Source organism: Scyliorhinus canicula, chromosome 6, assembly GCF_902713615.1.
Source record: "Scyliorhinus canicula chromosome 6, sScyCan1.1, whole genome shotgun sequence".
Taxonomy (NCBI): Eukaryota; Metazoa; Chordata; class Chondrichthyes; order Carcharhiniformes; family Scyliorhinidae; genus Scyliorhinus; species Scyliorhinus canicula.
Genome location: NC_052151.1, coordinates 147838597 through 147858101, shown reverse-complemented (window position 1 = coordinate 147858101; position 19505 = coordinate 147838597).

Here is a 19505-nt window from a genome sequence, read left to right as displayed (position 1 = left end):
ACTCACCAACATGGCGCCGGTGTTCTGGGGCCAGCCCCGGAAGGAGCTAGGCCTGGGGGTGGGGGTGGGAGAAGCCAGCCTGCCGATTGGTGGGCCCCGAACGCGGGCCAGACCCCATCTGAGGCTCCCCCCCCGGTGAAGGAGCCCCCCTCCCTCCCGCCACAGGCCGCCCTCCCCAGCGTTCCCGCACAGTTCCCGCCGGCAGCGACCAGGGGTGGACGGCGCCGGCGGGAACCATTTGTGTTGGAACGGCCGCTCGGCCCAGCCGGGCCGGAGAATCGCCGCTCGCCGTTTGCGGCGATTCTCCGAGCGGTCTGGCACGATTCTCGCGGCGCTGGTTTCGGGGGGGGGGGGGGGAGAGAATCGCGTGCGGGTGTCGGGTCAGCCTGGTAATTACCTTGAACAGTGCCTATGAGGGCAGTGGAAGATTTAAAAATGAATTTGGATCGACACTTGAGAGAAATAAACTTGCACAGCTATGGAATAGAGCAGGTGATGAGACTAGTTTACCCCAGAGACAATGGGCGGGATTCTGCCGTAATCGGTGGGGCGGGAAACTCCGGCACCTTCAGGGGCTAGGCCTGCCCCGTTTGCGCCCCGCCGGCCGGCGGAAAGGGGCTTGGCGCAACGCCAACTGGAACCGAAGGGCCTCCGCCGGCTGGCGTGATTTGGCGCATGTGCAGGAGCGCCAGCGTGTGCTGGCGTCATCCCCATGCATGCGCAGAAGGCTTTGTTTCCGCACTGGCAATGGCGGACTGCTACAGCCGCCGGTGCGGGACAATAGAGTGCTCCCATGGCACAGGCCCGCCGGCGGAACAGTGGGCCCTGATCGTGGGTCAGGACACCTTGGGGACACCTCCCGGGGCCAGATCCCTCCGTGCTCCCCCAAGAACCCCGGAGGCCGCCCGCACCGCCAGTCTCCGCCCGGTAAGGGACCTACTCCAATTTACGCCGGCGGGACTGGCAAAAACCAGGCGGGACTTAGGCCCATCGTGGGCCGGAGAATTCGGGCAGCCCCAGGGCCCAATGAGTTGCGCCGGTCCCAGCCATTCTCCGAGTCGGGCGGCAAGATTCAGGCCGGGCCGATTTTTGGGGGCCGGAGAATTTGGAGGACGGCGGGGGTGGGATTCACGCCGACCCCCGGCGATTCTCCGACCCGACGGGGGGTCGGAGAATCCCGCCCAACCAGCGTTGATTAGACCGGCCATAATGTCCGTACAGCATACACAAGCAATGGAGACACCTACAGAAAGCAACAAATGGAAAGCAGTTTGAATTAGCAATGTTTAACCTCAGTGAAATTTCAGAAGGAGCGAGAATATACAATATATTTTGTACCATTAATGTTGAATAGTGCATATATGCACCACAAGACGTTCTAAACTGTGACTCATATTATTATATTGCCATTGGTAAAAGTATTGTTTAGACCGGACATGCGATACATTATCAGTCTCGCAGTATCTGATGTCAAACAAACTTATCAATTTAAGACTTGCAACAGTGATTCATCTTACAAAGCTAACCTTGAGTTTATCTGAGTAAGTGCTTTGAACTGCAACTATAGATGTTGTTTTCCTTTAACAGTGAGGAAGAATATCCTTTCTCACCTCGGCATCAAAGGTTCTTGGATTCAAGCATCCTCCCAAAAGCTTGAGCCCTTAATCTTAGGCTAACATTTCAGAGTAGTTTTGAGGAAATGCAGCCGTGCCAGAGGTGACATCTTTTGAATAAAAAGCTTGTTTGCCCCTCACTGGTGGACATAAAAGATTATGTAGCACTATTTGAAGAAGAGTGGGTGGGTTTTCTGTGTTCTAGTTGAATATTAACCCACCCTCAATGCACGTTTTTAAGACATTATCTGGGCATTTATTTCTTCGCTATTTGTTAGATCTTGCAATTTGCAAGTTACCTGCCTTGTTTCCTTACACTACAACAGTGACTACATAATGTGCATTGGGCTGACCTGGTCATGAAAACCATTGAGTGCAGTTTTTTCTTTACTGTGAAGGCTAATGTCAGAAATTCTGCTGCAGATGCCTATGTCAATGGAACTTTAATGCTTTCAACATTTGTCATTGCTAATGAGAGACATATAGAACCAGTCAGAAAATTAGAAAATAAATGCCTCAACATTACAAATCTTTGATATATATTTGTGGTTATTATGATGGGCCGTAACTTCTGAGCTCCCCAGTGTCATTTTGAGGGTGTACCTCAAAGATGCGCTGTGGGATCTCCTTTGGTTGTCCAAGGTAAGGCTTACGTGGTGATTGCACAGAAGTGCAAACTTCAATTGGCAATTACCCTACACTGGGAACCATCTGAAAATGCAATTCAAGTCAAACAGGGAACTTTCTACCTCTAAGCCCCAAGTCTCATCCCGAACTCCAAACTCCCCCCCCCCCCCCCCCCCCCCCCCCCCAAATCTCTGACTCCTCGACCTCCAATCAATTTCCCAGGCCCTCAAACATCAATGGACCTTTAACGTAACTAGCTTACAGTGCTTGTGCTGTTAAAATGGGGGCATGTCCTCCTTCCCTTTGACTCAGCTGCACTTTAATGCCAGGCCCCAGGGATGCACTGCATTGCCTGAATCCTGTCTGGCCTGAGTCGGAAGGTTGGGCGAGAGTGGATTAAAAAAAATTAAGGCAATAAGATGGGCAACGTCTCTGCTCTGCTGCCAACTCAAAATAGCAGGGGGCGATTCTCCGATATTGAGGCCAAGTGTTCGCGCCGTCGTGAACACCGTCGCGTTTCACAACGGCGCAAACAGGGCACGGGCATGACCTATTCTGGCCCCCACAAGGGGCCAGCATGGCACTGGAGTGGTTCACGCCGCTTCAGCCTCCTTATGTGGCACCAAATGGGCGCCGCGCCAACCCGCGCATGCGCAGTTGGGCCAGCTCAATCCTGCGCATGCGCAGTTGGGCCGCGCCATCCTGCGCATGCGCAGGGAACTTCTTACACGCACCGGTCCCGACCCAACATGGGGTCGGTGTTCAGGATCCAGCTGTGGCGGAAAGTAGGCCCGGTGGGGGAGAGGCCGGCCTGCTGATCGGTGGGCCCCGATCGCGGGCCAGACCTCTACGGAGGGCCCCCACGGTGAAGGCCCCCCCCCCCACAGGCCGCCTCCGAGCATTCCCGCAGAGTTCCCGCCGGCAGCAACCAGGGGTGAATGGCGCCGGTAGGACTCTGTCGCATCAGGGCGGCCGCTCGACCCATCCGGGCTGGAGAATCGGCGGCCCCGAGGCATGAGAGAAGCACCTCGGAGAATCGCGCGCCGGCGTCGTGGCACGGTTGCGCCGATTCTCCGGCCCGGCGCGGGGCTTGGAGAATCGCCCCTGCAATCTCTGCCATTGTACGAGACCCTCAGTCTCGCAGGGTAGACCACACCAACTGCACATACGATGTCGCCTTAGCCCTTCTAAGGCTGCTCACCTCCGAGCCAACTCTGTTATCAAATCCTGGTATGTACGTATAAAGAGTCATTTTTGACTCAGAATGTTTACTCTGTTTCTCTCTGCAGAGGTGTTCCTCGAACTGCTGAGTATTGCCAGCACTTTCTGTTTTCATTTCAGATTTCCAGCACCTGCAGTATTTTGCTTTTATTCAAAAGTGATTAATAATCATTATTATAATAATAATCTTTTATTGTCACAAGTATGAAGTTACTGTGAAAAGTCCCTCATCACCACATTCCGGCGCCTGTTCGGGTAAGCTGGTACGGGAATTGCTCTGCATCACAAACCTGCTGTCTAGCCCACTGAGCTAAACCAGCCCTCAGTCCGTAGTCCTGCAGGTTATGGCACTTGAGTTGCAGATTCAGCCACCTTTTAAATGAGTTGAGGGTTTCTGCCACTACTAGCCTTTCAGACAGTGTGTTCCAGAGCCCTACTACCCTTCGGTGAGAATATTTGTCTTCATCTCTCCTCTAATCTTTCTACCAATCACTTTAAATCCACGCTGCCTAGTCACAGATCGTTCTGGTAAATATGCTCTTTCCATCCACTCTATCCAGGCTCCTCACAATTAGGAACATCTCAACCAAATCTATGCTCAGCTTCCTCTGTTCCAAGGGAACAATGCCAGTATATTGAATGATTCCTCATAACTGCACTTTCCCCCTCCTTCTCCAGTCCTGGCAATATTCTCTGTACCCTCCCGTGTGCAATTACATAATTTCTCTAATGAGGTGACCAGAAGTGCACACCTCACTTGAGCTGTGGCCTAACTGATAATTTATACCGGCATTAGCTGCCAATGCCATGCATGTAGAGTTGTATGTTGATACAGGCCTGGGTTAATGGCTGCCGTATTTACAGGGTGTAGCGTGCCAGCATGAGGAGAGAAGAGTTTGTTTCACTCCAAGATTTCACTCCAACTCAATCTATAAGTTTGCGGATGATACAACTGTGGTGGGCCGTATTTCAAACAACAACGAATCAGACTACAGAAGGGAGATAGCTCACTTGGTTGCATGGTGTACCGAAAATAACCTCTCTCTAAATGTTGTAAAGATCAAGGAAGTGAGTTTCTACCCTGGACTGACAGTGATGGATTTTGAAAACCCCTCTCACAGGAGATTAGAAGGAAAGGATTTGCAGACGGGAAACTAAAATCTTTTCCTTGTGGGATATTTTACTGCAGTCATGTTAGCGGGTGTATCTAAACTCTGCCTCATGATCTGAGTAATGTAGGTTTCATCACTAGTTCTGTCCAGACCATTGCGTGTCGTTGTCCTTCCAAACTCTACTTCTTTCTGTTGCCACCGCTGGGAGATAATAATTCTCCCCCAATTGGCAGTTTCCTTCTAATTTCTTATAACTGAATCTCATCTTCGTCTGTGCTCTTGCTCCTCTGACATTTTCTCCTCCTTTGAGAAGCTTACCTTGTTTTGCCTCTCTCACATCTCATTAGAATCCTGCTTCTCAACTGCCCGCCCAAGTACCATGCTATTTTTGCAATGAGTTATTTTTGAGGCGTTCCACCCTAAGCTTCTGCACTCGGTGGCATCTTACCCTTTGTTATATTCACCCCCATCTTAATACGTCATGTTGTCTCTCTCTCTTCAACACCATTATCCTGACAAGACTTGGAGCCAAACTCCGCAATCTTGGACTTGACGCCTCCCTTTGCAGCTGGATCCTTGACTTCCTCACCAACAGACAGCAATCTGACAGGATAGGGAACAGCACCTCATCCACAATAGTCCTCAACACCGGGGCCCCACAAGGATGTGTGCTCAGTCATCTACTGTACTCCCTATACACACCTGACTGTGTGGCAAGATTTAACTCCAACTCAATCTATAAGTTTGCGGATGCTACAACTGTGGTGGGCCGTATTTCAAACAACAACGAATCAGACTACAGAAGGGAGATAGCTCACTTGGTTGCATGGTGTGCCGAAAATAACCTCTCTCTAAATGTTGTAAAGATCAAGGAACTGATCATCGACTTCAGGACGCGTAGCACGACTCCCCCCACCCCCCGCATCAATGGCTCTGAAGTGGAGATAGTCGAGAGCTTTAAGTTCCTGGGGGTCACTATCACCAACAGTCTTTCCTGGTTCACTCACGTCGATACAACAGTGAAGAAAGCCCAACAACATCTCTACTTCCTACACAAACAAAAGAAATTCGGCAGGTCTGCATCGATTCTCACAAACTTCTACAAATGTGCAATAGGGAGCATCATATCCGGCTGCATCACAGCTTAGTATGGTAACTGCTCGATCCGAGATCGCAAGAAACTGCAGAGTGTGGTGAACTCAGCCCAACGCATCACACAAGCTTGCTACCCCTCCTGTATACACCCCCCCGCTGCCTCAGGAAGGCAGACAGCATTATCAGAGACCCCTCCCACCCAGACATTGCCTTCTTCCAGATCCTTCCGTCAGGCAGAAGGTACAGAAGTCTGAAGACCCGCACATCCCTTTAGATTTATTTTGCATGGCCACATGTGCAGCAATTTAAAGAGACTGCCTAATTTATGACCAGTCATGCAGCTTAAGAGGGAACATTTTCCCGACTCATTTACGACAACACTCGTAAAAAGTGCGATATAAATGCAAATCTTTCTTTCAAGCTCTCAACTATACAGCCCCTGGCTTTCCATTCACTATAACATTTCTGCAACAACCAATCTGCTCAACCACACCCTCACCTTCAGCTTCGATGCCCTTGTTCAAATAAAACTAGTGCTCTCACTGCCTGGAACTTATCCTCCAAGTGGCACAATGGTTATCACTGCTGCATAACAACGCCAGCGACCCAGGTTCAATTCTGGCCTTGGGTGACTGTGTGTGTGCAGTTTTCAAGTTCTCCCAGTGGATTTCCTCTGGGCGCACTGGTTTCCTCCAGCAGTCCAAAGATGTGCAAGTTAGGTGGATTGGCCATGATAAATTGCCCTTGGTGTCCAAAAGGTTAGGTAGGATTACGGGAAAGGGTCGTTGCGTGGCCCTTGCTAGGTTGCTCTTTCAGAGTGTCTGTGCAGACCCGATGGGCCGAAGGGCCTCTTTCTGCGCTGTAGTCATTCTAAGAAGCCACTCACCCACTTGACTTAGAAATATATCACTGTTCCTTCACTGTCACTGGGTCAAACTTCTGGAACCACAGAGGTCGTCCAAAACCCTGTTGCCCACGTCCTGCCCTGTGCTTGTTGAAGTTGCTGGCTAAACATAGCTCCGTTTCAAAATTTAATCCGTGCTTCCAAATCTCTCCATGCCTCACCCTCACTATCACTGTAATGTTCTCCAGTCCTACAAGCCTCTGAGATATCTGTGCTCCTCTGACTTCAGTTCCTGATTTAGTTGTTCCACAATTGGTAGCAATGTTTGCAGCTCTGTTTCGGCCTTTCTGACTCTCTAATTTTCAACTTTAAGGCACTCCTGAAAACCTACCGCTTTGACGAAACCTTCGGCCAATTACTCTCCTGTCTTCTTCTGTTTTTCATTGTCATATAAATTTATTATTTCATGGGCTGTGGGTATCACTTGCGAGGCCAACATTTGTTGCCCATCCCTATTTGCCATTGAACTGAGTAATTTGTTAGACCATTTCAGGGACCAGTTAAGAGTCAACCACATTATTGGGGTTCTGTATCCAGGCTAAGTAAGGGCAGCAGATTTTCTTCTTTAATGGACGTCATGGAACCAAATGTGTTTTTCCGATACTTTCATAGTTACCATTACTGAGTCTAGCTTTCAACTCCAGATTTTATTATTTAAATACAAACCAGAGGCTGCAGGCTGGCACAGTGGTTAACACTGCTGCCTCACACTGCCGAGGATCCAGGTTCGATCCCGGCCCCGGGTCACTGTCCGTGTGGAGTTTGCACATTCTCCCCATGTTTGCGTGGGTCACACCCCACAACCCAAAGATGTGCAGGGTAGTTGGATTGGCCACGTTATATCACCCCTTAATTAGAATTAAAAAAGAACAAAGAAAATACAGATTTCACCAGCTGCCACGGTGGGATTTGAACCTGTGTCCAAGGTCTTCAGCTCTATGGATAACTAGTCCTGTGACATTATCACTGTGCTCACATTTCCTCACAATACCTTTGTGAAGTTCCTGGGACATTTTCTTTTCTTAAAGGTGCTAAGTTATTATTCGTCCTGATTTCAGGGATTTTGCACAAACCGCTTTGTCCCAGTTGTGGGTTCAGGAGTTTGTACCACCTGCACGAGCATGTCAGGGAGAAGGAACAGGCAGAAAAGCAAATTACTCCGGATGCTGGAATCTGAAACCAAAAGAGAAAAAAATCTCAGCAGGTCTGGCAGCATCTGTAGGGAGAGAAAAGAGCTGCCGTTTTGAGTCCAGATGACCCTTTGTCAAAAAGGAACAGGCATAATGCAAATCAGGGCACACTGCTGAACGAGTGAGGAGAAGGGCTCTCAAAAGAAGGCCGTATACATCAAGCATTCTCAGGAAGCATATCTCCTGTCTGAACATCTGAGGAACATGCGGATAACATTTTTCCAGTGTTTGCAAATGTGTCCATGGCCATGAACCTGTACAGGCTGAACTCCAGCTGGATACAGGAGATATTGGCAGTGTTTTCCCAGTTTGCCATCTATTGTTGCACAAGAGAGGTCACTGAGACTCCGTGTTCAAACAGAGCTGAATACATTTCATTCTCCTGTGGCAGTGTGAAGCAGACTGAGAGAGCAAGCAGCTTTTCTAGAATTGCAAGCTTCTCCATGGTGTGATTGATTGGATACATGCGACTTTGCGAGCTGCATATCAATTACACCATGTAATGCAATTGAAAGGGATTCCATTTTCTCAGTGCCCAGCTACTGTGCAAATATATACAGTGTTCATGCAGGTCGCTGCCTTGTGTTTTAGTCGCAATCCTATCTCCTTCATTCTGTGGCAGTCCTTCAAATGATCTACATTTCAGTCATCATGGCAAACCAGAGGATGGCTACTAGGCACCAAGGGCTATCTGAGTGCATAGCTCATGACTCTGATGCACAGTCCACACACATGTGGGCCACATGCATTAAAGAAAAGGCATGCTGACACACAAAAATATAACTGAGTAGGCTATTGGGATGTTTAAACAATACTTCTGTTCCTGGACTACTCAGATGGAACCCTCTGGTACTTGGCAGAACGCTTGTCAAGATTCATGGTGGTCTGTGGCATGATGCAGAACCTGGCCATCCTGACAGCACAGCGTTTGTCACTAGTTATTTGGTGGACAGAGGAGGAGCAGGAGGAAAGGGGACACAACCACCACAGTCCCTATCTGGCTGGTCTGTCTGTAATTGATTTTTCAACAGTGGTGCCAGCGAACGTGACCTCAATTCCCTGTTCACTAACTGTCATACACCTCTGTTGCCGAGCTTCACAACATCCTCTTGGCTTCAATGCTGAAATAAGAATCACAATAATCCAATTGCTCCAAAATCACTATCAATCAAAGTATCCAGTATTCCATATCAAAGTCAGCTAATCACCTTCTGTGCATCTCTTAATGCCTGCCTGTCATGTGCCTGTCTTAATGCTCCCAAACAATACTGCCCCAAAGTCTTCAGAATGACTAGTGGAAGGTTGCAGACTTTCAATGAGAGAGTTGGACCTGCAGGATGCTTTGGAGGAGCTCTAAGTCTGGAAAACACAGCTTTAGACTTCACCACATTAGTATCGGTGTTGCAGTTTGGACCGGCTATCGAAGCAGCAGCAGCAAAGGCACTGTCGGAGTAGCAGATGTGGACGAACAGTTGCTGTTATCCTGAGAGATTTTAGCAGGTTTCCGTTCTACTGAGCCACTGCCTCCCTCCTGGAGTGATTGCCACAGCAGTCCTAGCGATACATTGCAAGAGAGATTGCTGGACTACTGTGAGGCCCTGTGAAGCCCCTTTGAACACTGGTGAGTGCAGTCATGATGGCCTGAAGTGTTTTTCGTTTTTTGTTTTGTTCTTAATTTGCACAATTTTTGTTAACAAGAGTTCAGGTGATCCACAGGAATGGTTAAAGAGAGTTTAATTTTTGGTGTGAAGGATTTAGTCAGCTTTGTGCTGATAAAACAGATCATGCAGTAAATTCAAAGACATCAATGTCCCTGTTTATACTTCAGACCTCTGGAGATTAGAGTTCTGGTCAGGATGACCCAACCAAAAATGATTTTTCCATGGTTTATGCAGAAGGACAATCTGCAAGTTTCTTCACTATGGGACGAATGCATTCTGGTACCGCTGTGCTCTTTCTGTTTTAGAAAAATTACATTTCAGATCAAATGAGCAGCCATTTAATGTAAGTCTCAGAAAACTGAGTACACACAAATCTATAGCAATTACACGTTTTTCTGACAGCTGTTAAGATTAATTAACTCGGCCCATTTATTACGATTTGATGCTGCAAGTTCACAGCAAATTTTAATATCCATAAAGAATAATCAGAGAAGCAAGGCTCAAGAAAATCTCCAGGTAAGATTGTATGAATATATACAGGCTTGTACTCTTAAATAGCACGATTTTTTGCCTTTTCTGCTTTTATGAAACTACGAAACTGCCAGTCAGCTGATTCCTCCTATACTCAAATTGTGTCCCAAATTGTTCCCCAATTTACTATCTCGGTTTATGATATTTGAACCGCTTGCTAAATGTATCGTTGTAGTCATTCTGAGATATTAATATTCATGTAAACAGGTGAAAAAAGATGCTTAAGGAATCTTTGAGGTGAAGAAAACAATGGGCGGGATTCTCCTTCTGGTGCAGCGCGGCCCCGGGATTCTCCACCTTGCCAGCCGGCCAATGAGGTTTCCAATTGTGGGCAGCCCCACGCCGTCGGGAAATCCCCGGGCAGCCAGCGCAACGGAGAATCACGACTGCGGAGAATCCAGCCCAATGTATTTTATTTTCAGTTAATTCCTGATATCAAAATTAAGTGGTGATTTGAAAATACAAAAGAATCAGTGCAATATTTTGCCAGTAGCTTGATTGTGTTGGTTTGAGTGAACAACAAAAACCTTACAACATTTTGATAGAGCAAGGTTTCCTTTTAATTTAAAGGGCAAAAGCTTTGCTCCCTTTGTTTTCACTTCAACATAAATCTGTGCAAAAGCTGTGATTTTTAAAAAGAAACGACGTTACGAAAACGTCATTTAAAATGCAGCAAAGTAGTAACAAATTGTTTTTCTTCAATATATTTTGAAAAACAATGAAGGAAACTTTTAATTTAAGGACTAGCCATCATCTCTGTGAATCATCAACAAATCAACCGGTTGGGCAGCACGGTGGCGCAGTGGTTAGCACTGCTACCTCACAGCGCTGAGGTCCCAGGTTTGATCCCGGCCCCGGGTGACTCTCCGTATGGAGTTTGTACATTCTCCCCATGTCTGCGTGGGTCTCACCCTCACAACCCAAAGATGTGCAGTGGAGGTAATTTGGCCATGCTAAATTGCCCCTTAATTGGAAAAAGAAAATAATTGGATACTCTAAATTTATAGAAAAAACACAGGTTCTTCATCTCATTTGTCATTGACGGAACCTTGCTGTGGGCAGATTAATTGACTTGTTTGTCCACGTAACAGTAATATGACGTAACATTACAAATTCTTCGGAATATGAAAATATATATGAATGTCTTGAGGTGTCAGCAAGTTATTAAAAGAGAATTTGCGGGGAGGGTAGGTGGTGGTTGGGGGGGGTAGGGGTGAGTTGGGGGTTTGGGGGGGAAGAGTGGGGCGGGTCGGGTTATCCAAATAAATGCCATAAAATGGAAAACTCCTCATGCAGTTCAAAGTGGTGCACAAGCACACCTGACCAGAACCCGAATGAACAGGTTCTTACCGAAGGTGGAGGATAAAGGTGAATGGTGTCAGCTAACCACACCTAAATATTCTCTACTTGTCCCAAACTTGCTGGGTCCTGGAGGCAATGTCCAAGATTGTGGGGGTGAGGGTGGAGCCATGCCCAATTGTGGCAATCTTCGGGGTATCAGAGCAGCCCGAGCTATGCATGGGGAAGAGGGCCAACGCCTTTGCTTTCGCTTCCCTAATCGCACGCCGGAAAATCCTGCTCGGCTGGCGAATAGCAGCACCACCCAAAGCTGCAGACTGGCTCGCTGACCTTTTGGAGTTTCTCCACCTGGAGAAGATAAAATATGACATCCGAAGGTTGGAGGGAGGCTTCCTTACTGCATGGGGGCAATTTTTAAAATTTAGAGTACCCAATTTTTTTTTTCAAATTAAGGGGCAATTTAGCGTGACCAATCCACCTAACCTGCACATCTTTGGGTTGTGGGGGTGAAACCCTCACAGACATGTGGAGAATGTGGAAACACTACATGGACAGTGACCCAGGGCCGGGATTCGAACCCAGGTCCTCAGTGCCGCAGCCCCAGTGCTATCCACTGCGCCACATGCCGCCCATTGCATGGGAGCAATTTGTCGGTCTGTTCCAAAACCTGTTTGAGGCCAGCAACAACCAATTGAGGGCGAACTGGAAGGAGTAGAGAAGGGGGAAATGACAGAAGACAAGGAGCAACTCCGGGGGAGGGGGGGGGGGGGGAGAAGAGGTGAGGGGGCAGAGAGTCTGAGGCGGGCAAAGAGGGACAACACGGAGGGAGGGTGGGGGGGAATCAGCGGAGCAAACACCTGTGGTAGAATTTTCCAATAAATTAGTGGAGTGCCACAGTGGGTGGGAAAAATGGTGAGGAGCCCACGCCGCCATATTGTTCGGTCCATAGCCGAAATAATTTTTTTCCAATTAAGTGGCAATTTAGTGTGGCCAATCCACCTACCCAGTACATCTTTGGGTTGTGGGGGTGAAACCCACGCAGACACGGGGAGTATGTGCAAACTCAACACAGTGATTTGGGATCAAATCCGGGTCCTCAGCACCATAGGCAGCATTGCTAACCACTGGGCCACCTCTCTGCCAGGTTCTAATCACCAAGTGCATGCCCTGGGAGACCCTGTTGTAATTCACAGGGCTTGCTGTGAAGGCAGTTCAAAGGAGATTCACTAGATTGATTCCAGAGATGAGGGGTTTGTCTTTTGAAGAGAGATTGGTCAGTTTAGGCCTATACTCATAGAAACATAAAAACCGAGAAAAAAGGGGCAGGAGAAGGTCATTTAGCCTTTCAAGCCTGCTCTGTCATTCATTATGACCATGGCTGATCATCCAACTCAGTAGCCTTATCCCGCTTTCCCCCCATATCCTATGATCCCCTTCACCCTAAGTGCTATATCTAACTGCTTCTTGAAAACATGCAATGTTTTGGCTTCAACTACTTCCTGTGGGAAAGAATTCCACGGGCCGACCCCTCTCTGGGTGAAGACATTTCTCCGCATCTCTGTCCTACCCTCAGACTGTGATTCCTGGTTCTGGACACACCCACCATCAGGGCATCCTTTCTGCATCTTCCCTGTATAGTCCTGTTAGAATTTTACAGGTTTCTATGAAATCCCCCCCCACATTCGTCTGAACGCCAGCGAATAAAATCCTAACCGATTCAATCTCTCCTCATATGTCAGTCCTGCCATCCTAGGAATCAATCTGGTAAATCTTTGCTGCATTCCCTCTAAAGCAAGAGCATCCTTCCTCAGATAAGGAGGCCACAACTACACACAATATTCCAGGTGTGACCTCACCAAGGCCCTGTATAACTTCAGCAAGATATCCCTGCTCCTGTACTTGAATCCTCGCGCAATGAAGATTTCTTTACCGCCTGCTGCACCTGCATGCTTATCCTTCAGTGACTGATGTATGAGGATACCCAGGTCTCGTTGCACATTCCCCTCTCCTAATTTATGACCATTAAGATGATAGTCTTCCTTCCCGTTTTTACTACCGATATGGACAACCTCGCATTTCTCCAAATTATACTGCATCTGACATTCAAATGCCCACTCACTCAACTTGTCTAAATCATACTGAAGAATCTCTGCATCCTCCTCAGAGCTCACCCTCCCACTAACTTGGTATCATCTGTAAATTTGGAGATATTACATTTTCTTCCCTCATCTAAATCATTCATATATATTGTAACTATCTGGGGTCCTAGCACCGGTCCCAGTGTTACCCCAAAAGTCACTGCCTGCCAATTCGAGAAAGACCCATTGCTTCCGACTCTTTGTATCCTGTCGGCCAACCAGTTTCCTATCCATCTCATACACTACCCCTATTCCTTTTTTTTTAGTGTAAATACAAGTTTATTGCATGGCAAGCACCCTCACCCAAAATATCCTAGCAATTTAATTGCATAGCTTTCCTTGTCTTGACATCAGCTAGCTGAAGCTCTAAATGCAGCAAAAGTCTCCAAATTCTGTACATTCTAAGGAAGCTGTTCAGTTTAATGTCCATTCTTGACAGCAAGCTCATGTTCCAATTTATCCAGCCCGCTGCTGCTGCTGCTGAACCAGGACAGCATTCAGCCCGCAACACCAGGACGACACCGGTCACCTGCTTGCACTCCTCTGCCCGAAGCCGAGGCGGCTGCTGAAAGCGGCTACCCCTATTCCCATGCATTTTAATTCTGCACACTAATCTCTCAACACGGGACTTTGTCAAAAGCCTTCTGAATGTCCAAATCTACCACATCCACTGGCTCAAGTTTAGAAGAATGAGAGGAGATCTAATTGAGGTATATAAAGTGATAAAGGATATTGACAAAATAGACATGGAGCGGATGCTTCCTCTTGTGGGGCAATCTAGAATGAGCGGTCATAGTTTTAGGATAAGGGATAGCAAATGAAAAACAAAGATGAGGAGAAATTGCTTTTCTCAAAGGGCTATGGAATTCACGACCCCAGTGTGCAATGCATTCCTGGATTGAGTAAATTTAAGGAATTAGACAGTTTTTAAATTAGTAAGTGGGTTGAAGGGTTATAGAGAGCAGGCAGGAAAGTGGAGTTGAGACCGAGAGGAGAAAAGCCATGATCGTATTGAATGGCGACGTGGGCTCGAGGGGCTTAATTGCCTACTCCTGCTCCGAGTTCTTATGTTCCAAGTTGCACTTGCTCCTTATTGACAGATAACTGCCAAACATTGTTTGAGATTTAAGCCAGGCAGCATGATCCTGATTGGTCAAGGTCTTGCTCTGGGGAATATATCAGCAAATGGGGAGCACTTATTTTGTATAGCTGAAACAGGTACAGCGTATATACATGTTCTTTCTGTCTGCAAAGAACCAGGTTCTGGGCATTAATATGTGTTAACTTCCACTATACACAAATGCACCACACTGCATTGATCAATTCCAATCTGTCAGTCACCATGGCAATGCCTCAGCCAATCAGTGTCCACTTACAAGCCAACCAATCAGCATTCTTTTATCCAGCATAAATTGTTGTTTTCCCCTTATGGTGGTACTCTTGTGAAATGACCGCATGAGTGTAAGACAAAAAGCTTTGATGTGTCTCCATTTTCAACAAAACTCGAGTTCTATACTAAATTATTAAATGACATTGTGCAACATGTTACATAAAATCATAAGGCATAATTAAGATTCACATGATGACCTAATCGACAAAAGCTTAGAAAGTTTACAAAAGCTCATTTAATCCAGGAATATGTAGTTATAAGAGTAGATTGTTGGGCTACTGGGATTAAAATGAACATTTATAGTGCAGAGATCTCATTTGGAGCGTGTACTGTTCATCATGCACAAAACGGTTATTGAAAACGATGGCAACAAAATTGACCCTAATTCCAATAATGGACAGCTATGAGGAAAGATCAAAATGAAGTTCAAGCTTAGTTGAGGGTAATTCACAAAACCAGAGTTTCCCAAACTGGGTTCCGTGGAACCCTGGGGTTTTGTTGGATACATCCAGGGGTTTTGCGGTAAGCCAAGCTGTTGTCCAAGATTTGAAAGATGCTATGAAGCTGCTTGTCCAATCACTAGTGAACTTATGAGCAGCCATTACAGTGATAAGCTAGCATCTAATTGAACAAGCTGGAAACAGCAGGTAAGTATGTCCTCAAGGGCCCAGACCAGAATGACGGTAAGAAAAAGAGCGGACAGTGGTGTGAGGTAAGCAATAGCTAATGGGTTTAAGGGGAAGCAGCCATCGGGCAAGGGGGAAATCAGCCATGCAGCGAGGTAGACAGTGGTCTTAGAGCGAGGTAGCAATGGCCACGGGGTGGGAGCAGAAGCAACCATGCAGCGAGGGATACAGTTATATGGAGCAAGTGTAGAAGTGGCCATGGGGAGAGAGGTGAGAGAGGGTGTGTGTGAGTGTGTTAGTCAGAAGGGCGGGGAGGGGTTGAATGTGTTAGTGAGGGGGGTGAAGGGTGTAGGATGAGAGGGTTCAGGGGATGGGGTATGTATGTGTGAGAGAGTGAGTGAATGTGAAAGAAAGGGAAGTATAAATGTGTATGTGAGAGGTGAGTAGGTGTCAGAGAGGTGAGTGTATATGTGAAAGAGAGAAAGCTGTGATATGAGAATCCAATCGTAAACAACCATGTGAGCAAAGAAGCAACATCACCTCTCCCATTTAAAATGACAAAAAGGGAAGACTTTAGTACTTTTTTGAATAGGATCTCTTTTTAAGTATAATAAATGTATACGTATAAGAAATAGAAATTATCTTTACAAATTTGTTTTTGTATGTTTGCTGTGTCTGGTATGGCAACTGCTATACCCTATCAGGCTGCATCACAGCTTGGTATGGCAACTGCTTGGCCCAAGACCTTTCCTTCTAAGCCACAAGACTTGGACCAGAGGATGTAGTTGAAATTAATGGAATGTAAATTTAAAACTGATATTCAAATTATTTAAATCATGATGAAATGTATCTCATTAGATATTTGAGAGAAAACATTAAGACTATGCAAGTTGAATGTTTAGAAAGTTGGCATTCTAGTGTATTGAGTTTCTGTCTGTCCATCCATTTAAAATATTGTTTTATTCACAGTGAGCATTTAAAAAATGTCACTGAAGCATTAATTGGAGCTTAAGAATGTATAACTATGGGGCAACACGGTGGCCCAGTGGTTAGCATTGCTGCTTCACGGCGCCGGGGTCCCAGGTTCGATCCCGGCTCTGGGTCACCGTCCGTGTGGAGTTTGCACATTCTCCCCGTGTCTGCATGGGTTTCGCCTCCACAATCCAAAGATATACAGGCTAGGTGGATTGGCCATGCTGAATTGCCCCTCAATTTGAAAAAATGAATTGGGCACTCTAAATTTATAAAAGAAAGAAGAATGTATAACTATTAGAAACATTTTTTGCGGGCGGCATGTGACACAGTGGTTAGCACTGCTGCCTGTGGCACTGAGGACCCGGGTTCGAATCCTGGCCCTGGATCACTGTCCGTGTGGAGTTTGCACATTCTCCCCGTGTCTGTGTGGGTTTCATTCCCACAACCCAAAGATGTGCAGGTTAGGTGGATTGGCCACATTAAATTGCCCGTTAATTGAGAAAAAATAATAATTGGGTACTCTAAATTTATTTAAAAAAAGAAACGTTTCGGGCAACACGGTAGCATTGTGGTTAGCACTCTGGCTTCACAGCACCAGGGTCCCAGGTTCGATTCCCTGCTGGGTCACTGTCTGTGCGGAGTCTGCACGTTCTCCCCGTGTCTGCGTGGGTTTCCTCCAGGTGCTCTGGTTTCCTCCCACAGTCCAAAGATGTGCAGGTTAGGTGGATTGGCCATGCTAAATCGCCCTTTGTGTCCAAAAAGGTTAGGAGGAGTTATTGGGTGAGGGGGATAAGGTGGAAGTGAGGGCTTAAGTGGGTGCAGACTCAATGGGCCGAATGGCTTCCTTCTGCACTGTATGTTCTATGTTTTTCTGATAATTTCATTTCGATTTTACAATTGAACTCCACTGCTGCCATATTGCCAGCAAGTCTTGCTGCATGTTATTGCATGAAAGGGAGTGGATTACAACACTATGATGCCAACCGTGATGCCAAACAATGGTTAAATAGGATTAATTGGCATAAAGATAATCACTTTGCTGTCATACAACCTTGAAATTAACTGGAGTAAAAATGCAAATTCCAGTTTTATATTTCTCTGTGAAAATGACAGAAATCACAAGCCTATTTATTAGTTATGTGTGTTTTAAGATTACAATAGGAGAGGGAAGTGAATGGTGTACTGGAGATTAACAGTGCTCGTTTACATCTGACCTGACACTAAATCCAATTCAAACACTTGCTAAAAATACTCCTTCTCAGGGCTGAACTAATGAGAACAAATCTTCCACAGCTACTCACCATAGCAGTTGGTGGGAGTTACAATTATGTTTCACTAAGCTAGCTGATAAGAGTGGATCATACATTGAACACGCACGCCCAGAAAGAGCAGGGAGTGCAGGTTGGGAAATCATTGACCTGCAACCCATAATTTCCTGATCAATATCCCCTGCAAATTCTGCTGCTGGTGAAAGCACCTGATCAAAATTGGCCCTTTGGTGGCACTTTTCCCCCAACAAGGAAAATCACTTCAGTTAGTGAGCAATCAAGAGGTTCCAAGCAGTAACAGAGGGCTGTGTTAATAGCAGGCAGTCTTAACATTCCTCGTATAATACTTGCAAAGTCAAATTTCATAAAAAGGTCCTTTGTGAGGGGAATCTTTCAGGAAACTTTTTCTGAAGCAGTCTAACGTATGTCTTGTTGTCACCTCCTTTGTTGATTTCAGCTATGTTAGTTGCCATGAATTTGGCGGGCATGTCAAGCTGTTGTAAAAATAATAGTTAACAATGTTAATAAGATATTTTGTCCTCCACTGAATGCGGTTATTGATCTACAGTGAGATATTACACATGACTACATTTGGATTTCTGAGTGTTATCTGATTTTGCTTTTCCTGAATCAGGCTACCAGTGCAGCTAACTGCTGTTTCGAGTTAGGGCAACATGACCCAGCAAATATCTCTGCTATCACAAGTCAAAGACTGGCACTTGAAAAGAAGGGTTTGTACCCTGTGTTTTCCTTTCTGCATCAACTGGGTACATAGTTGTGAAACGTTAATTATATGAAGTTTGTGGAACATTTGAAAGTGGGAGTATGTATTAATTCTGCAGCTGTACAATTGCATTTTAAACGTACTTTCTGCACATTTCAAATCGGAGAGTTCAGTGTGTACGGTCAGTGTGACCAGTTTAAATTATCTTCCTCTTCCAGTTTTATCAGTACAGTAGACCAAAGCAATCTTCCAACTTCTTTAATACAGCAAAAGAGTCATAGAGTCATACAGCGCAGAAACAGACCCTTTGGCCCATCATGCTTATGCCAGCCATCAAATACCAATCTACACTAATCCCATTTACCAGCACTTGGACCATAGCCTTCTATGCCTTGGGGTTTTAAGTGCTTGTTCAGATGCTTCTTAAATGCTGTGAGAGTACTTGCCTCCACCACCCTCTCAGGCAGCACGTTCCATATTTCCACCACTCTCCCAGTGGAGAAAAGTTTCCTCAGTTCACCTCTAGACCACTTGCTCCTCACCGTAAACCCCTCTAAGCCTTCTCTGTTCCAGGGAAAACAAATCTAGCCTATCCAGTCTTTCCTCCCATAGCTGAAACTTTCCATCGCGGGCAACATCCTGGCGAATCTGCTCAGCACTCTCTCCAGTGCAATCATGTCCTTCCAATGGTGTGACGACCAAAACTGCACATAATATTCCATCTGGGTCCTAACCAGTCTTTTATAACATTTTACCAAGACCTCCGTGCTCCAATATTCTATGCCCAGACTAATGAAGGCAAACATTCCGTATGCCTTTTTCACCGCCCTATTTTCCTGTGCTGGTAGCTTCAGGGATCCAGGGAATTACACACCAAGTTCTCTTTGTTCCTCAATACTCCTGAGGGACCTACCAGTCATTGTGTATATCCTACCCTATTAGAGCTCAAACCTGAGTCCTCTAAGCCATGAGGCAGCAGTGCTAACCACTGTGCCGCAGTGCCACCCCTGCATCAGTGTTCAGGCGGGAGATGGGCTTGTATGATCCACACTCCACCAGGTCTTTGTCCTTTTCCAGGATCAGTGAAATTGACACCTGTCCCAACATGGATGGCAAAACCCCTGGGGACAG